This window comes from Alosa pseudoharengus, unplaced genomic scaffold (genome assembly GCF_046254945.1).
Source record: "Alosa pseudoharengus isolate Yale_2024_CS ecotype anadromous, Long Island Sound unplaced genomic scaffold, YU_APseudo_1.1 YU_APseudo_1.1_scf_6, whole genome shotgun sequence".
NCBI lineage: Eukaryota > Metazoa > Chordata > Actinopteri > Clupeiformes > Clupeidae > Alosa > Alosa pseudoharengus.
In genome coordinates, this window is record NW_027468848.1 from 41221510 (window position 1) to 41237385 (window position 15876).

Genomic DNA, 15876 nt, shown 5'->3' on the forward strand with positions numbered 1-15876 from the left:
AAACAGTTTACTTACGCATCCACGACATCCAATCTTCGCGCTCACCTGTGGAGTTACCATACAAATGAGGCAGCGGTGTCAGAGGCACAGTAGACGGCCAGAGCATCGCCAGGCGTCCAACATCGTATGATTGCATACTTTCCGTAAATCCTAAATTATGTCCAGGGTCTGCTATTTACTTAGGCTGCAAAGCACAGGTATTTATTTGAGGTAGACTTATTCAAGGCAGACCTTTATTTCTTACATTGTACATTATTGTGAGACATGCGTTTTGTTTGGAGCGGCATACCAGGCTATCAAACGCAGACGATTTTCGGTTTTGGTATGGGATTTAATTTACTTTTTGACTTATTATATAGTTAAATGTTGAGACTGATGGGCATTTAAATCTAGAGGGTATTTGATGATCACTGTAAAGTTTCGTGTAGTGGAAAAAGTGTTGGAATTTCCAGTTGTTTATTGCGAGACAAGGCCTTTCCTTCATTCATTGAACGTGCGCTGTGATCTAATGGAAACCTTATTGCATAGCGAAGTAACCTAAATTGAGCTTTTTTTTTAAATTATGCATGGTTTACTTTTTATTAAATTCGTAGGCTGGAATGCCTCGCGGCAATAATTGTGTTTATATGTAGTAGCCTAGTGCTTCGATCAGCCTCTGGCAAGCTCCAAAGGGGGCGGCAATAGGTTGAGAGCAACGTGTTGGAGACCCATGGTGTAACGAGACAAGGTCTTTATGCCGCTGTAATTTATTGTCTTTAATCATGTTTAGGCTATGTTTGTTCGGGACAAACAACAACGAAACAAGATCAATACAATTTAATTTATTTGTTTATTTGTCATATGATGGATAAACAACCATAATATGCACGTCTTCTCATAGGATCCTGAAGAAATACGCACTGAATAACGTTTGGCTGTAGCCGCCGGATAGGTACCCGCCCACCAACATGTACGCGCATGAGAGCTCGTGCCCAACACGGATTTTCGTGCATGGAGCTGGTTCCAAATGCTCCATGCAGCGCCATATTTGAAAATGGCGTATGCTAACATGCCGAAGCTAATCTGCACGCTCTTGACCCCCTGATTGTAACAGTATAGCGTCATGAACATAGGTGCCAACTCTCACGCATTGGCCGTGAGACACACGCATTTGATTAGTTTCACACACTCACACGCCACACCCCCGATTTCTCACGCTGAAGTGTCAACCCGGTCGGTCAGATGAGTTTATGAGATGAGAAAATGAGTTTAGCCTATCTATAGATCTACCTGTTGAGCCACGGTTATGCTTTCAGAGACGGTGAGAGGGTTCAAGGGCACCCCCTGTCTGGAATTTTCTAAATTTTCTCTCATTTGCGATGCTACTTCAGAAGCCATCCCAGGCGCACTCCCCCCCCGCATTTCCCCGGGTTCAGGTATGCTTTGAGTATTATTGTGTATTTTTCACGCTGAAGTGTCAACCTGGTAGGTCAAATACCTGGCAGATGAGGTTCAACTAAACCTATACATATGATATCACACACCAGGTGAACGTGCGGAATCTAAGCTTTCCAATGCTATTCGCGCCAAGTTGCTGTGATAAATGGTTCGCGAGAAAATTAACATTGAACCGACGTACAATTTAGGCTAATCATCAGTGTTGGGCAAGTTACTTCAAAATCGTAATGTACTATGCATTACTTATTACTGTCATTTCAAAGTAATTTGTTACATTATAATATTACTGTCTCTGAATTGTAAGGCATTACACTACTATTGCATTACTTTTAAGTTACTTTCACCAAAATATCTAGAAATATGGATTTGCCATTCTAAATGCAGTTTATTACACTCAATGCAGCTTGCTCTTCCAATGGAGGGAGATGTGGTATAGCATAATAACTGAGCTAGGCTTAAGGCAACAGTAGAACGCAATAGGCGCAGTGCTCATGATGCAATACAAGGAACAATCATAGTCAGAATTTTGTTAAAAACCGACAAAAGGTCAAAGTCTGGTAAATTGTGATAGAAATACTGTAACTTTAAGGCCTAGGCCTACTCATTAAAATCAATAGAGAGCCTACTATATTGTAAATCAAAGCTTAAAGGAACCGTATGTAAGATTGTGGCCAAGTAGCGGGTACTACAATCACTTTCAAATTACTGTAGAGCGGTGTATCCCCTTCCCCTCCCCTCTGACTGGCAGAGTTGGCAACCGGATGACAAAACACTACTGACTTTGTGATTAGTAGATAGGTGGAGGGTGGCGCATTAGGCCAAAACACAACATGACAACATCAACATCAGTTGAGGGCTGCAACTTCACTTTTTAAATGACAATATCCTGGCCAGACTACTGTTGTCAGTGATATAAGTATTTGAAATGAACATGATTTCTTAATGTCTAGTGACATATCAGGGCAATTTTTACATACGGTTCCTTTAATAAAGACATGTCAAGATGGTGGCCTGCTGGCCATTTCAGTGCCCTAAGTGAGTGGCTTTGAGTGAGTGACATTTAAATGATAACTTAAACACCTAAAGTAAAATAAAAGGCCTATTATTTACAGACCATTACTGTGTATTTTTAAACATTAATTTCTGAAGAAATGCTGTTTTACTTATAAATGGTGCACTGTCACGTTAAGAGCATTGATCTTTACGTTGTCATAATGCCCTTTTGCTAGCTCTTGTTTACAAGCCTTATTTGTTTGAGTTACATTGATAGCACAATATTAACAATAATATGCACAATGTTAAGTTGTTTTAAGCAACCTTCATTGCTTTGGAAATGGAAGTATATGACATGTTGCTTCACATTTCGTGAATACAAGTGAATTATGAGCCTGGTATCCACCTAGCTATCTGAATGGAATGCGTTTCAGTCGACTCAGCATATCATGTGCTTCATGTAGCCTAAATGCTTGGAAAACGAATGATTGAAGACCCACCAATTCTAGTAGGCTACTACGTGGTGATTGAGAGAACCCAAAAGGTATCAAACTTGCATGTAACATCGTGTTAGTGCATTTTGACATTGTAAACGTTATTGATGAAGAGTGAAACGCAGTTTGCAGTAAAGCTACTATTCATTGGTTACATTTGGGTGCCCCCTCTGTCCTTTGGTGCCCAACGCAAAGTGCGTGATGCGCGTGGTGGGAGCGGTGGCACTGCCAGGCTACACAATCTTTTTCTGCATTTCTATCCCTTTATTCTCTTCAATTCAAGTTCACAGCACAAAGCTGGCATGCACAACAGCATAGTTTGTGTTTTATCAAGAATCAAAAAGATTAGCGTGGCACTACTTTAGATGTTTCATTAATTTACTTGTGCTATTTCGCGAGCTGAGAGATCTTTCGGTTTCGCACACAAAGTGCACTAACTATTATGTTCTTCATAGCCTTGTCTCTGACAAGCTGAAAATAATGAGCGTAGGCTTATGTCCATCCAGCAAATAGAGTCCGCCTGCGAGTCTGCTGCAGCCACAGTCATATTCAACCAGTATAAGGAGATAACGTTCTACTATTTTGCGCGGATTTTTTCTCCTCTGTTGTTCTCGCGTGGTGTTTGCGAATATGTATCAAAACAAAACAAGCACCTAATTTTGGGTTAAACTGCATTGTAACACGCGTTACTGAAGTTTGTACCGAGTAAATATTACCCAAATTTTTTTTTGTAATGCCTTACATTACCGCGTTACCGCAAACAGCAATATATTACAGTAATTACATTACTTTTGTAACGCATTACTCCCAACACTGCTAATCATATTTGCATTTTGCACACAGTGCACACCTATTACTCTCGGTTTAATATTTCACTAACCCTTCAAGCAACACGTGGCAAACCCAATATCACAATAAACAGCAAACCGTACCGAATACGAGGATATAAAGCATGCCTCTGTGCAATAAGTGGTTCCTGAGTAATCCGGTTTTGAAATTGCAGCACATTTCTACATAGCCTCATTGGGGCGAAATTATAATGTATTCTAATGTAAACTATTTGTCAGTAGGCCTACATACATTTTTGTAAATTGCTCAGCCATAGATTATCCCACTATCATGGTTCTTATATTGTCAGGTTCCAGCCAATCCCATTACAGATAAATTAATATATTTATATTGGCATGCTTCCTAGTGACATTAATGCAAAAATATGAAGAAAATCAAATAACGAGACACAAATATTGATATAAAGCCTGACATAAGCCATATGCAAACATTCACATCATGCAGATATGGGTACATCCTGAAAAAGGAATAGCATGTAGGCTATAGGCTATGGCCATTACAATGACCAATATATTATCTTAAATAAACTAGCTGAATAACACAGGTGACCACTTCTGCATAATTTCATGGAGTGCTGAAATGTACACACATTTTTGAACATTTCTGAACTGTGAAATGTAGCATTATGTTTTTGTGGTTGTGAACTTATTGCAATATCACCATAACTATTCCACCTGTGTGCATGGTTATAATTCTGAGGTGCAAAATAGCTTAGGCTACAGCACAAATATTTCCATAAAAATAAGCAAGTCTGACCTCTGAATTTATTTTGAAAGTGTACCTGATTAATTCATTTAAAAGTTAAAATATACAAACATTTCTTAAATTCTTACAAAACACCCACCCACTTTTTTTTTTTTACACGCATTCTCCCATTCCTTTTTTGTCACACACACAGTGAAAAGCACCAAATCCCCCGCAGTGTTGAAGAGATCAGTCATCCCCCTCACTTTTGATAAGGTAAAAAGCCTTATAGGTACGAGTAGTCCTTATCCTGAACTATCTGTCAAAAATAAGCCCCGCCCCCTGAAACGTCATAAATCACGTGTTAGCCACGCCTCTTTTTTATGCAAATTAGCCATGTGGTTTTCGCCACGTGTTGTTTGTTATTGTTATTGTTTTGTGAGTCATGTGGCAGTCATGTGACTGGTGTCATACCCCTGGGCGGCCATATTGGATGTAAATTCATGTGACAGTCATGTGTCTGGTGTCAAACAATGCCACGCCCCCCTTGGCATCCATATTGGATGTAGTGTCATGTGACAGTCATGTGACTGATGTCAAACCCCTGGGGGCCATATTGGCCCCCAAACCCCCATGTGTGTTTTGTGGATAATGGGTGGATCAGATAAACTTTGTAATAGTTGTATTATGTTTTGTGGTAAATGGGTATAAATACAAAGTGTGCTGTTAGGATGGCCAAGTGGTTAAGGCGTTGGACTTAAGATCCAATGGACATATGTCCTCGTGGGTTCGACCCCCACTCCTAGCAACTATATTAATGGCTGAGTGTAGTATGAAGCATACTTTTATTTATTGATAAGACCTAGAGATGTTGAGAGATATGGATTAAAAAATAATTTTAAAAAAAGTTTAAATTGGATACCATTTCGTTAGACGCTTTGGTTTAAAAGATGTCAGCCAAATCCCATGTACTATAATTTTTAAAACTAGAATCATGAGGGGTCGTGTGTGTGACCAAATGGGTCTATGTCTGGAGGAGGGGTTGTGTCTATGCCTGGAGGAGGTGTTGGGCCCTGACATGTCTCTGAGTTTATTGTTTGAAGTCCCTTTCATGTGTCTTATCAAACAGTTGGCTAGTCTCAGGCGTGCTGTTTAACTGACTACAATCACAATGGTTAATTATGTATACTTGTATTGTGAGTCTATGATTCCCCCACGCTTTGTAGAGGAGGTGTTGGGTCCGGACATGTCTCTGAGTTTATTGTTTGAAGACCCTTTCATGTATGCACCATATAGAGGGCTAGACGCTGTCGTCCTGTTTAACTGATTACATACACATATGTCTCTGTGAGAACTGTATATGGCTAGTGACAACTGTATGCATGCACGTAGGGTCATTATAATAATGTGTTTTTGGTGTGCTAGGTAGCCATATGACTGCCATGATGTTGCTAACTACTCTGCATAGGGGGATGTAAACAGTTAGTGTATGGGGGGTTAGGATCAAACAATTAAACGGGATGATGGCCTGTACCGGAGACTTGCTGTCTGATATTGCTAACTACTATGCATGAGGGGATGTAAGCAGTTAGTGTATGGGTCTGAGGATCAAACAATTAAACGGGTGATGGGGGGGTACCGGGGACTTGCTGTCTTATATTGCTAACTACTATGCATGAGGGGATGTAAGCAGTTAGTGTATGGGGGTTAGGATCAAACAATTAAAACGTATTGGCAGGGGGTGGCGACTGTCTGGATCTGCATTTGTAATAAGACCTATGGCCTACAGTAGGCGGGGTGATGAGGGTCGTGGTCAATGTTCTGTTGACCAATTGAAGGCCTGGGGGGCCAAACCTACAAACTAATGTTATGACATATTACCAGCCTACATTTTGAATGGTCAGCCCCTAAGGTTTAAAAAGCCCAGTTAGAACATTCTGCCAGGAATTCATCAGTCTTCATCATTGACTTGTCTGTGGTCAGAAGATAGCCGTGCAGCATGGACCTCAGTACCTGTGAGTATGTATTTGTATTAAGATCTATTTACCCTTACGGTCAATGGTTGTCTATACTATACATGAAATACCTTAATTGCCATTAACACATATTTGTATTTGTTTTTGTTTTTAACAGTTTGTCAATCCTCGGTGGTTCATTGAATACATCTGGTGATCCCATAGCATCTGATGCTAGACCCGGACATCTAAGCCTACTTTGTAAGTGTCCCCAAGCTAAATATTACCTAGTGTGGAGATTTGTATTTGTTTTTTCCTGTTTCCTATTCTTTTTATTAGCGGGCTATTTGTTAACAATGTATTCTGTTTGTTTCTACATTTTCAGTGCATGGTGATATACTTGACAAGGCGGAGAGTGATTGTGCTTCAGAAGGTATGGTTTCCCCGGGGTTTACTGCTTGATATCCTGTCTGAAAAGTGTCTCTAAAAGTGTTTCTCTTTATATTTACACATTCAATATCCATTCTATTTCATAGCAGCGCCACCGGTTCTATCTGATGATAATCAGGTCATCAGAGTCTCCGACACAACAGAGTCTATTCTGCTTGGCGAACACGAATGGACATACCGATTGGCGTGTCTGAAGTGGGAGAGGACGCGACGAGTAGGCCTACCCACACGGGGTCTGCAGACACTACAGCTGGGGTATCATCCGACGTCCGTATCTATCACAAAACAACTGAGAAGCGTCGTCATAGCGATGTTGAAGAAGATCTAACCGAAACTGAGGGCTCTGCTAAGCGGTTATATGTTAGCGTTCAAGAAACGATTGGTAAGTTGAAATACACCAATATCTGTTTATGATCAAATGAACCATGTGCTAAGCGCCCCCTAGTAATGCGTTCGCTATCATTTACAGATCTGACTACAACGGATTACGCGATAGGCCTTGGAGACGCATCTATCGGGGTTACTTTTTCAAAGGACTATCGACCTATTGTTAAGACTCAATCAGTGGATATCAACTGCGCGGATTTATGGACTGATACGCAACTTGAAGCATGGGATATTAATGGAGCGGATTTTGATGACATATCTGACTGGGATATACTAAACGCTGTGGAAGCCAACGAATCCTGTGAAGTTCATAAAAGGTCAGTTTTAACGGGCTTTGATGACTTGGGGGAGGCTGTTCCCTCTGTAAGTAATGCCGTGTGTGATGTAAACTCAGGTCGCTATAAGTACACAGATGCAGAATCAGCCTTGGATACGGTTGTGTTGATGCTAGATGATGCTAAGCCAAAATGTGGTGAACGTTTAAATACACCCATGACTCATAGAGCCGCCGGGGTAGTAGATCCATGCGGCAGTGCGCTAGATCTGGTTGTTGGTGCTGTGAAAATTCTGCATGAGGTCTGCAGAGATAATCACGTAGCCACTAAGAATCATGCGAAGAATTTCGCAGTTGTTATGGATGGTATACAGAGCAGGGATGACCCTTTTATGTTGATCTAGACTTTGTTAAAACCCTATTATGATAGATTGTCTAAGGCCTTATTTGTTTTTGATTTGTAACCTATAGGTTTCTTTTTTTCTATTTCTGTTTTTTATTTTCTAATTATTTTTCTACTAGTTATGATTGGGCATGTGTGGTAGGCTATATATGCGTAATTTAGTTTTAAAAAGTCTTGAATAATTTGCTGAGTAATCACAGAGTAGCAATGACGCCCCCACATAAACGCGCTAGAGATGATGAACCGAACAGAGGGGGTGACGACAATGAGCCGCCTGATAAACGTACAAGAGATGGCTACCCTGACTGTGTTAACACTCTGCAAACAATGGTTGCTCAGCTTGAAAGCCTAGCTGCTAGATTCGTACAAAACATTGACCGGGACAATCCTATTATCAAGCGCATGAAGCAGAATTTGGAAACACATCGCAGGAGATGCATAGATTCCAACACCCCACAGCCAACCATTAGTCAGAGACCAATACATGACACTATTAACATCGACCATCCTTACATTCAGACAAATAATGTTACACATGGGCCACACCCATCAGATACACCAGCTGATGAGCCATCGCTGAACCCGATCACTAGTCAGAGGCCAATTCATGACCCTATTAACATTGACAATCCTAACATGCATGCAGCTAACGATACATATGTGCCGCCCTGTTCAGTTAGCGCACGAGGTGAGCCCTCAGTAAGCATGGATGTGTTAGCTGGAGGTTCTGGGGTGCAAACAGGCACTGGTGGTGATATGCATGACAGGGCTCCTACAGTAAGCATGGATGTGTTACCTGGTGGGGTGCAATCAGGCACTGGTGGTGATGTGCATGATAGGGCTCCTACAGCTATTTTACAAGACGAACCCACGGCGTGTGTGGATGTGACTCCTGGCAGTTCTGTTGTACAGCCCTGTGGAGGCGACAATGTTGGACATGACGTGGCCCATGATTACAATTTAGACCGTGATGCCATAGAACGCTTAGCGAATGAAGGAGGTGTTGTTGGTGATTACAGAGTTATAGCCAGGCCCCGTTTCAACAGTATGGAACTAAGTAGGCCGTTAAATTTTAGGGGATTGCGTGATACTGACATGGCTTCATACATAGAACACTGTTACGCTACCTTGAATGATATTGTGGATATCTCAAGGAGATTAGGTGGGGAAAATGCAGTTATCAACATTGTGTTAAGGGGTGAAAGTCTTACTACCGATGTACAGGCTAAATTGACAAATGAAGATGGTTATGCTTTGGACAGGTTGATTGAAGCTATTGAGAAAGTGTTACAGAGTAACACGATGCTCTTGGCCGATCAGAGTCTGGATCTCTTCGTCTCTATAGTGCGTAGTGGAAATGGTGGTGCTTATAGAAAACTCAAGGATTTGGCTCATGATGAGGTCATCAGGAAGAAAAAAATGTGTCTGTTCACACCTGTTAATGACTACTCAAACAATGCCTGTTTAGCTATTTGTCTGGCTCATTTTTTGAACCCCGATGCCACAGCCGATAGATTATTGGAGCTGGGGGCTGACATGCATGAGCATGCGGGGTTTACACCCCAGCAGCAAATAGGCTTTGCTGATGTGGCCGTGTTTGAGGAAATGTACGATGTTAAAATCGTGGTCTTTTACCGAACCCCCATACATGAGCTGCTGACGTATCAGACTAGGGTGACACCCAACCCTAAGAAAACTGTTTATCTGTACCTCCATGACAATCATTACCACCGGATTTTGCGCCCCAATACATTCCTGGGGGAAGGTCACTTTTGTGGTTTTTGCTACCGTGGCTACAGTAATATACGTGATCGATCACGCATGTAAATACAGCTGTGATGTATGCAACGATGTGAATTGCCACAAAAATAAAGGTCCATCAGTATACTGCCGTGATTGTATGCGGTACTGCAAATCACCTTATTGCCATTCCAGACACAAACAACCCGCGCCCACTGGGGTTATAGGTAGAACGGTGGCCCCATGTGAAGTCACTAAGTACTGCAATAAGTGTAACAGACGATATCATGTTAGCATGAATAAGAAAAAACCCCACAGATGCTCAGCCATGCGTTGTCCTCACTGTAAAGCCGAATTGGTACCTGGTGATAGCCATGGCTGTTTCATTCAACCCTTCAAGCCGGAAGAGACAGAGCCCAAGTATATCTTTTTCGATTTAGAAACACGATTTGAAAATGGTAAACACCAGGCTAATTTTGCTGCAGCCATGACTTTCAATGGGCAGTCTTTTGAGGCAGAGGGTAGTAGTTGTGTGTTTATGATGTTGAGACACTTCAGACGGTCTACAAATAAGGGCTACACATGGATGGCCCACAATGCATCAGGGTTTGATAATATCATTATACTGGAGCATTTCACCAAGCTAGGGGTTACACCCAAAATAATCATGACTGGATGCAGATTGATTTTCATGTATGATGAGATCTTTAAACAGCGGTTCATTGACAGCTATTCGTTCATCCCCATGCGTTTGGCTAAGACAACTGCGGCCTTAAATCTGAAAACCGGTGATAAAGGGTACTTCCCACACAAATTTAACACAGCAGTGAACAACTGCTACAGGGGCCCCTATCCAGACCGTGAGTACTATGGGTACGACACCATGTCCAATAAAGACAGAGCTGACTTTGACACATGGTATAGCGAAGCATCCAAAGGCGTATTTGATTTTCAGAAGGAGTTACGATCTTATGGGGCTCACGATGTTGTGCTACTGAGGGACGCGTGCATGAAATACCGAGAGGCGTTCATGGGCTGTACTGGTGTAGACCCCTTCACTCAGACTACATTAGCATCCTGCTGCATGGCCGTCTACAAGGCGCGCTTCCTGCAAAGAGACACAATAGCACTCACACACAACAATGCCTATGTTAACCAACATAAGGCATACTCCAACTCCTCTATCCAATGGTTGGAATATGTGAATGATAGTAGAGATCTGGTTGTACAACATGCTTTGAAAGGTGGCGAGGTGCAAGTAGGTCAGTACTACCTCGACGGCTATTATGAAAAAGATGGTGTCAAATATGCACTCGAATTTAATGGCTGTTTTCATCACGGCCATGATTGCCGCTACAATCCAGACCATATACACCCCCTGTTAAATATCCCTTACGGTGATGTGAGGAGTCATTTTGATGATAAGGTGACATACCTTACCAAGACCAAAGGGTTTAGGGTCGAAGTGATGTGGGAATGCGAGTGGAACCAGGCTAAGCAGAGTGACCCTGATGTTAAGAGATTCATGGCCACATACATACACCCTGATCGTTTAAATCCTCGTGATTCTCTTAACGGTGGAAGAACAGATGCCTACAATCTTTACCGCAAAGCTGGTGAGGGTGAGAAAATTCACTACGTTGATTTCACATCCCTATACCCGGCATGTCAGAGCAAGTGTGAGTACCCCATCCACAACCCCCAGATCATAGTGGGAGATTTTCAGCCACTTGAAAATTATTACGGGTTGATCAAAGCTACAGTCTCTCCACCTAGGGGCTTACTACACCCTGTGCTGCCATACCGCTGCAATGGCAAATTGATGTTCCCCCTCTGCAGGACTTGTGCTGTAGAAGAGAATCAGACCAGCCCCTGTGAGCACAGTGATGATGAGCGCTCCATTTCGGGGTGTTGGGTTAGTCTTGAGCTGATGAAGGCTATTGAAAAGGGCTACATTGTTACCAAGGTTGATGAGGTCTGGCATTTTTCTCAGAGATCTGACACATTGTTTTCAGACTATGTGAAGACATTTCTCCAATACAAGCAGGAGGCTAGCGGCTACCCTGCCCATGCAGTGACTGATGAGGCTAAAGAGGCCTACATCGAGGACTATTATGAGAAGGAGGGGATTAGGCTGGATCCTGATAAGATCTGTTTGAACTAGGGGTGTAACGGTTCATGTATTCGTATTGAACCGAAACGGTACGGGCGTCACGGTTCGGTGCATGAATTTACACGGAGAATACACGGTATAAAAATACATAAAACTCGTGTGCGGATTAATTAATGTCATGCGCAATTACTGTTAAGTAGCGAGAGTTACGGGAGTTCTTTAGCGACACCTAACGCTAATCTGTAGCCTCGCCTTAGCTCTGAAGCTCTGATTGGCGCCTATGTTTTTTTTTGTCAGGTCGTCGGTCGAGTCCGTCAGTCATTAGCAGCACCAGAGAATGTCTAATAAGGGGAGAACTGCCACTCTCGGAAAACTTCCGGTTTCTGAACTGGTTGCAGTTCCTTCTGTGGTTCCACATGAGGGCGCTCGTCCACGAGTGCAGAATGCATGGAGGTCTATGGAGCTGTACCCCTCAAAATCCACTTTTCTCGGGATATAATTTTTTTTCAAGTAATTTGAATATTGTATTCGAAAGGGGAGGCAAAGAAAATACACTTGGTGGAGTGTTATATTTTTTAAAGTCACTTAATTGTTCTAAAAAGCCTTTCAAACGTGTCAATGACGTCACTCATTAGCACAATGCTAGCGTGTTATGGGCAACAACGACCCAAACTGTAAGAAATCAAAAGGACATAAGTACTCGTTCATTCAACTTTTGACCTATAACCCATGTTGAAGTTATACAAACTACAATCAAATCTGAGATTTGTCAACGACAATCAGGTGAAAGAGACAAATTTAGCCGTCTAGCTCCATTGACTCCCATTCATTCTGCACTCATGGCGATCGCCCCCAGTGGAAATATGGTGGAACTGCAACCAAAATTCGGTACAATGGGACTTAATACGGAGTGGCAAGGCTCTCCGTAGACGGGCTCTGGCAGCACTAAGGTTAGACCTACAAGAGTTAGAGGATCCGCTGGTCTCTTTAAGATCGCAAGTTTGAGAACTTCAGTTACAGTAACGTTAGTACAGGCGAAAGAGTGGTGGATAAGATGAAATTGTGTGTCGGCGTTGTTCAGCATTGGGTATGTGAGTGGAAAAAATGCTACACATATTCGAAGCCATCACCCAGATGATGTAGGCTACCAATCACTGAAACGAGGGGAAAGAAACTTCCCGTGCGCTTCAGCAGCCTTTGGATACACATACAAATAGGGCCAAAACCTATGGCTTAAATTAAATGATTTCGTAATGACAGAAAGCTATGTAAATCGGGTGGTAATTACCTTTATGTTGGGGTAACTTGTAACTTCTCACATGAGGAGCTGGTAGTGTTAAGTGCATAGACAGTAAAATAAAGTGACAACGCTAACCAGGCTAATAAACAAACCATGCTACGGTGAGTTAACGTCAAAGGGCAAAGTCACGTGACTTCTAGTTGTAGTCTGTTTATGAAATGAAAGGAGCAATTTCGTTTTTAAAAAAAAGGCAAAATAGTGTGATATTTTCACAGTTAGTAGGCTAGATTATTACTTTACACACAATGAAAAATATTGAGGCAAATTGTAGACCCTTCCATATACAACTAAACACAGATGTTGAAGGTCTTGCTTAAGTGGATTTTTAAAAATCATTTTCTATGTAATTTGCACTTTCAGAAATAAGAGATGCTGTAGGCCTATTTTCAGTTTTATAGCTGATTGTCTTATTTTGTTTACAAGTTACAGATTGAGTCTGGGCACTTATTGTACTGTTTAGCCTACATCTTACACACTTCAGGCTGTTGCAGATAGCTCAGGGAAGAGACTGTATGACACTAGGTGGTACAGCCTGAGACATGTACAAAAAAAAATGCTTTCTGCATTTTTGTTTTGCTTTTCCCTCCATTGTACCGAACTCGTACCGAACCGTGATGTCCGAACCGAGGTATGAACCGAACCGTGACTTCTGTGTACCGTTACACCCCTAGTTTGAACCCTGCCGTAAGGCAAATAAACAAGTTGCTGCTCAAGAGTCTCTGGGGACGCTTCTCTATGAGAGAGAATTTGCCCACCACCGAAATGGTGAAAGACCCAGAGCAGTTTGCCCGATACATTTTTGGTTGTGAATATGATGTCACACACTTTTCATTTGTGTCTGATGATGTGGCCCTAGTCCAATGGCGACATGTTGAGGGGAGTTGTGTACAGACCTCAAACATTAATGTGTTTGTGGGTGCATTCACCACCGCTCATGCTCGCCTTAAATTGTACGAGCTTATGGACAAATTGGGTGACCGCTTATTGTACACAGATACTGATAGCGCTGTTTATGTCTCAAAGGATGGCGATTGGGAGCCGCCGCTGGGGCCCTATTTAGGGGATCTCACAAATGAGTTGGATGATGGTGACTACATCACAGAATTCTGCTCAGCCGGACCGAAGACTTATGGCTATCGCACAGCCCATGGTAAAACCTGTATGAAGGCGAAGGGCGTCACGCTTAATGCAGAGAATTCAAAACTGATCAGATTGGACACCCTCATTGACCTTGTTGATCATTATGTGACTGACAGAAATAGCACACGACACATACGGGCTCGAACTGATAACATTGTGCGTAACAAGAAACATCTCATTCTAAAAAACAAAACTGGTGAGAAGAGGTTCAGGGTTGTTTACAACAAGAGGGTGCTACTACCCGACTACACAACTAGGCCATACGGATACTAATGGGGTATATGTCTATCATGGATAAATATAACACCGGCTTAAAAGAGGCCCCTGTATACGATTTCAGACTACAGCATCCATTTTCTTGTGTGATAAGCGGGCCTTCTAATTCTGGCAAGACATTTTTTGTAAAACAGTTGATAGCCAATATCGACACCCTTATTAGTGATGCAATTGAAAATATAGTGTATATTTATGATTGTTGGCAGCCACTTTATGACGAATTGTTAAAGCTGAGAGATGTCAAATTTATTCAAGGAATACCTAACGCTCTAGATGATGATGAGTTATTACCCATATCAAAAACTAACCTGCTAATTATTGATGATGTAATGAAAGATGCCAGCAATAATACAGAAATAGAGAAGGTGTTCACACAGTATGTACATCACCGTAATCTTAGTGCCATTTACATGGTTCAGAATCTGTTCTTTCAGGGGAAATCTAGCAGAACAATCAGTTTGAACACTAATTATCTAATTGTTTTCAAAAACCCTAGAGATAACAACCAAATCAGTGTATTAGCGAGACAGATGTACCCCGGTAACACAAAATTCTTTCTTGAATCTTTTAAAAATGCCACTGAGAAACCCTACGGATATCTGTTGATTGACTATAAACCAAAAACCCCAGATTTGTACCGTCTCAGAACAGATTTGCTTTTGGAGCATCAGGCTGTCTACGTGCCAAAGAAAACAAACTGAGACACCGAAATGTCTGAGAGAATCGGTAGAAATTTACCTCTTTTAAAACGTTTACTTAAAGCTAAACCGCCCCAGAGACGTATCATTTTACATTCTGCGTCAGATGAGTTAATCTTAGCTCTCTGTGAGGTGACACTGAATATACTTAGGGGGACTATACCCTTAACAACCATACAATATAGAAAACTACGTAAAAATAAGATTTTGATAAAGTTGTTGGCTGACAAGAAAATTGGCATACGCAAAAAGAGGCTCACTATTAACCAGAAAGGCGGATTTCTGCTACCCCTCTTGAGTGTTGCTCTACCGTTCATAACCAGCCTGTTTACATCAAGACATAGTTAGAAATAATGGAGTATGCTGAGAAAATGTATCTGGTACCGCGAAGACAACTGGACCGTTTAAAAAATGATGTCGCTCCTACCCCGCTGCGCCAGTCTGTTGAAAACGAGTTGGAACTAGCTATGAAAGATGTTTTGGGTAAAACATATATGACCCCTCATGAGAAGGTCCAACATTATACGTCATTATTACAGAGATATTTGGCCCTGGTTAAACAGGGGAACCTTGAGACGAACACACTGACACTGAGTTTACCACAGCAGTCGTCACCCGATGATGTGCCGCAAAGTTTAGCTGTACAGCATACACCCCCCACTTTTGAGAACAATCAGGTAGTC

General features: G+C 41.9%; 2 long non-coding RNA genes and 1 other non-coding gene across 5 annotated transcripts in view; 2 read left to right on the top strand and 1 right to left on the bottom strand.

Moving 5' to 3' along the window:
- LOC143105678 (uncharacterized) overlaps window positions 1-15876 on the bottom strand; it is a 34840-nt gene that overhangs the window by 9762 nt on the left and 9202 nt on the right. The gene's annotated exons all lie outside the window — the stretch shown is intronic.
- trnal-uaa (transfer RNA leucine (anticodon UAA)) lies at window positions 5183-5265 on the top strand. The gene has a single exon. It is a non-coding gene; the product is annotated as a tRNA-Leu (tRNA).
- On the top strand, window positions 6641-7031 carry LOC143105680 (uncharacterized). Its single transcript, XR_012983519.1, has 3 exons — window positions 6641-6673; window positions 6798-6845; window positions 6949-7031. It is a non-coding gene; the product is annotated as an uncharacterized LOC143105680 (long non-coding RNA).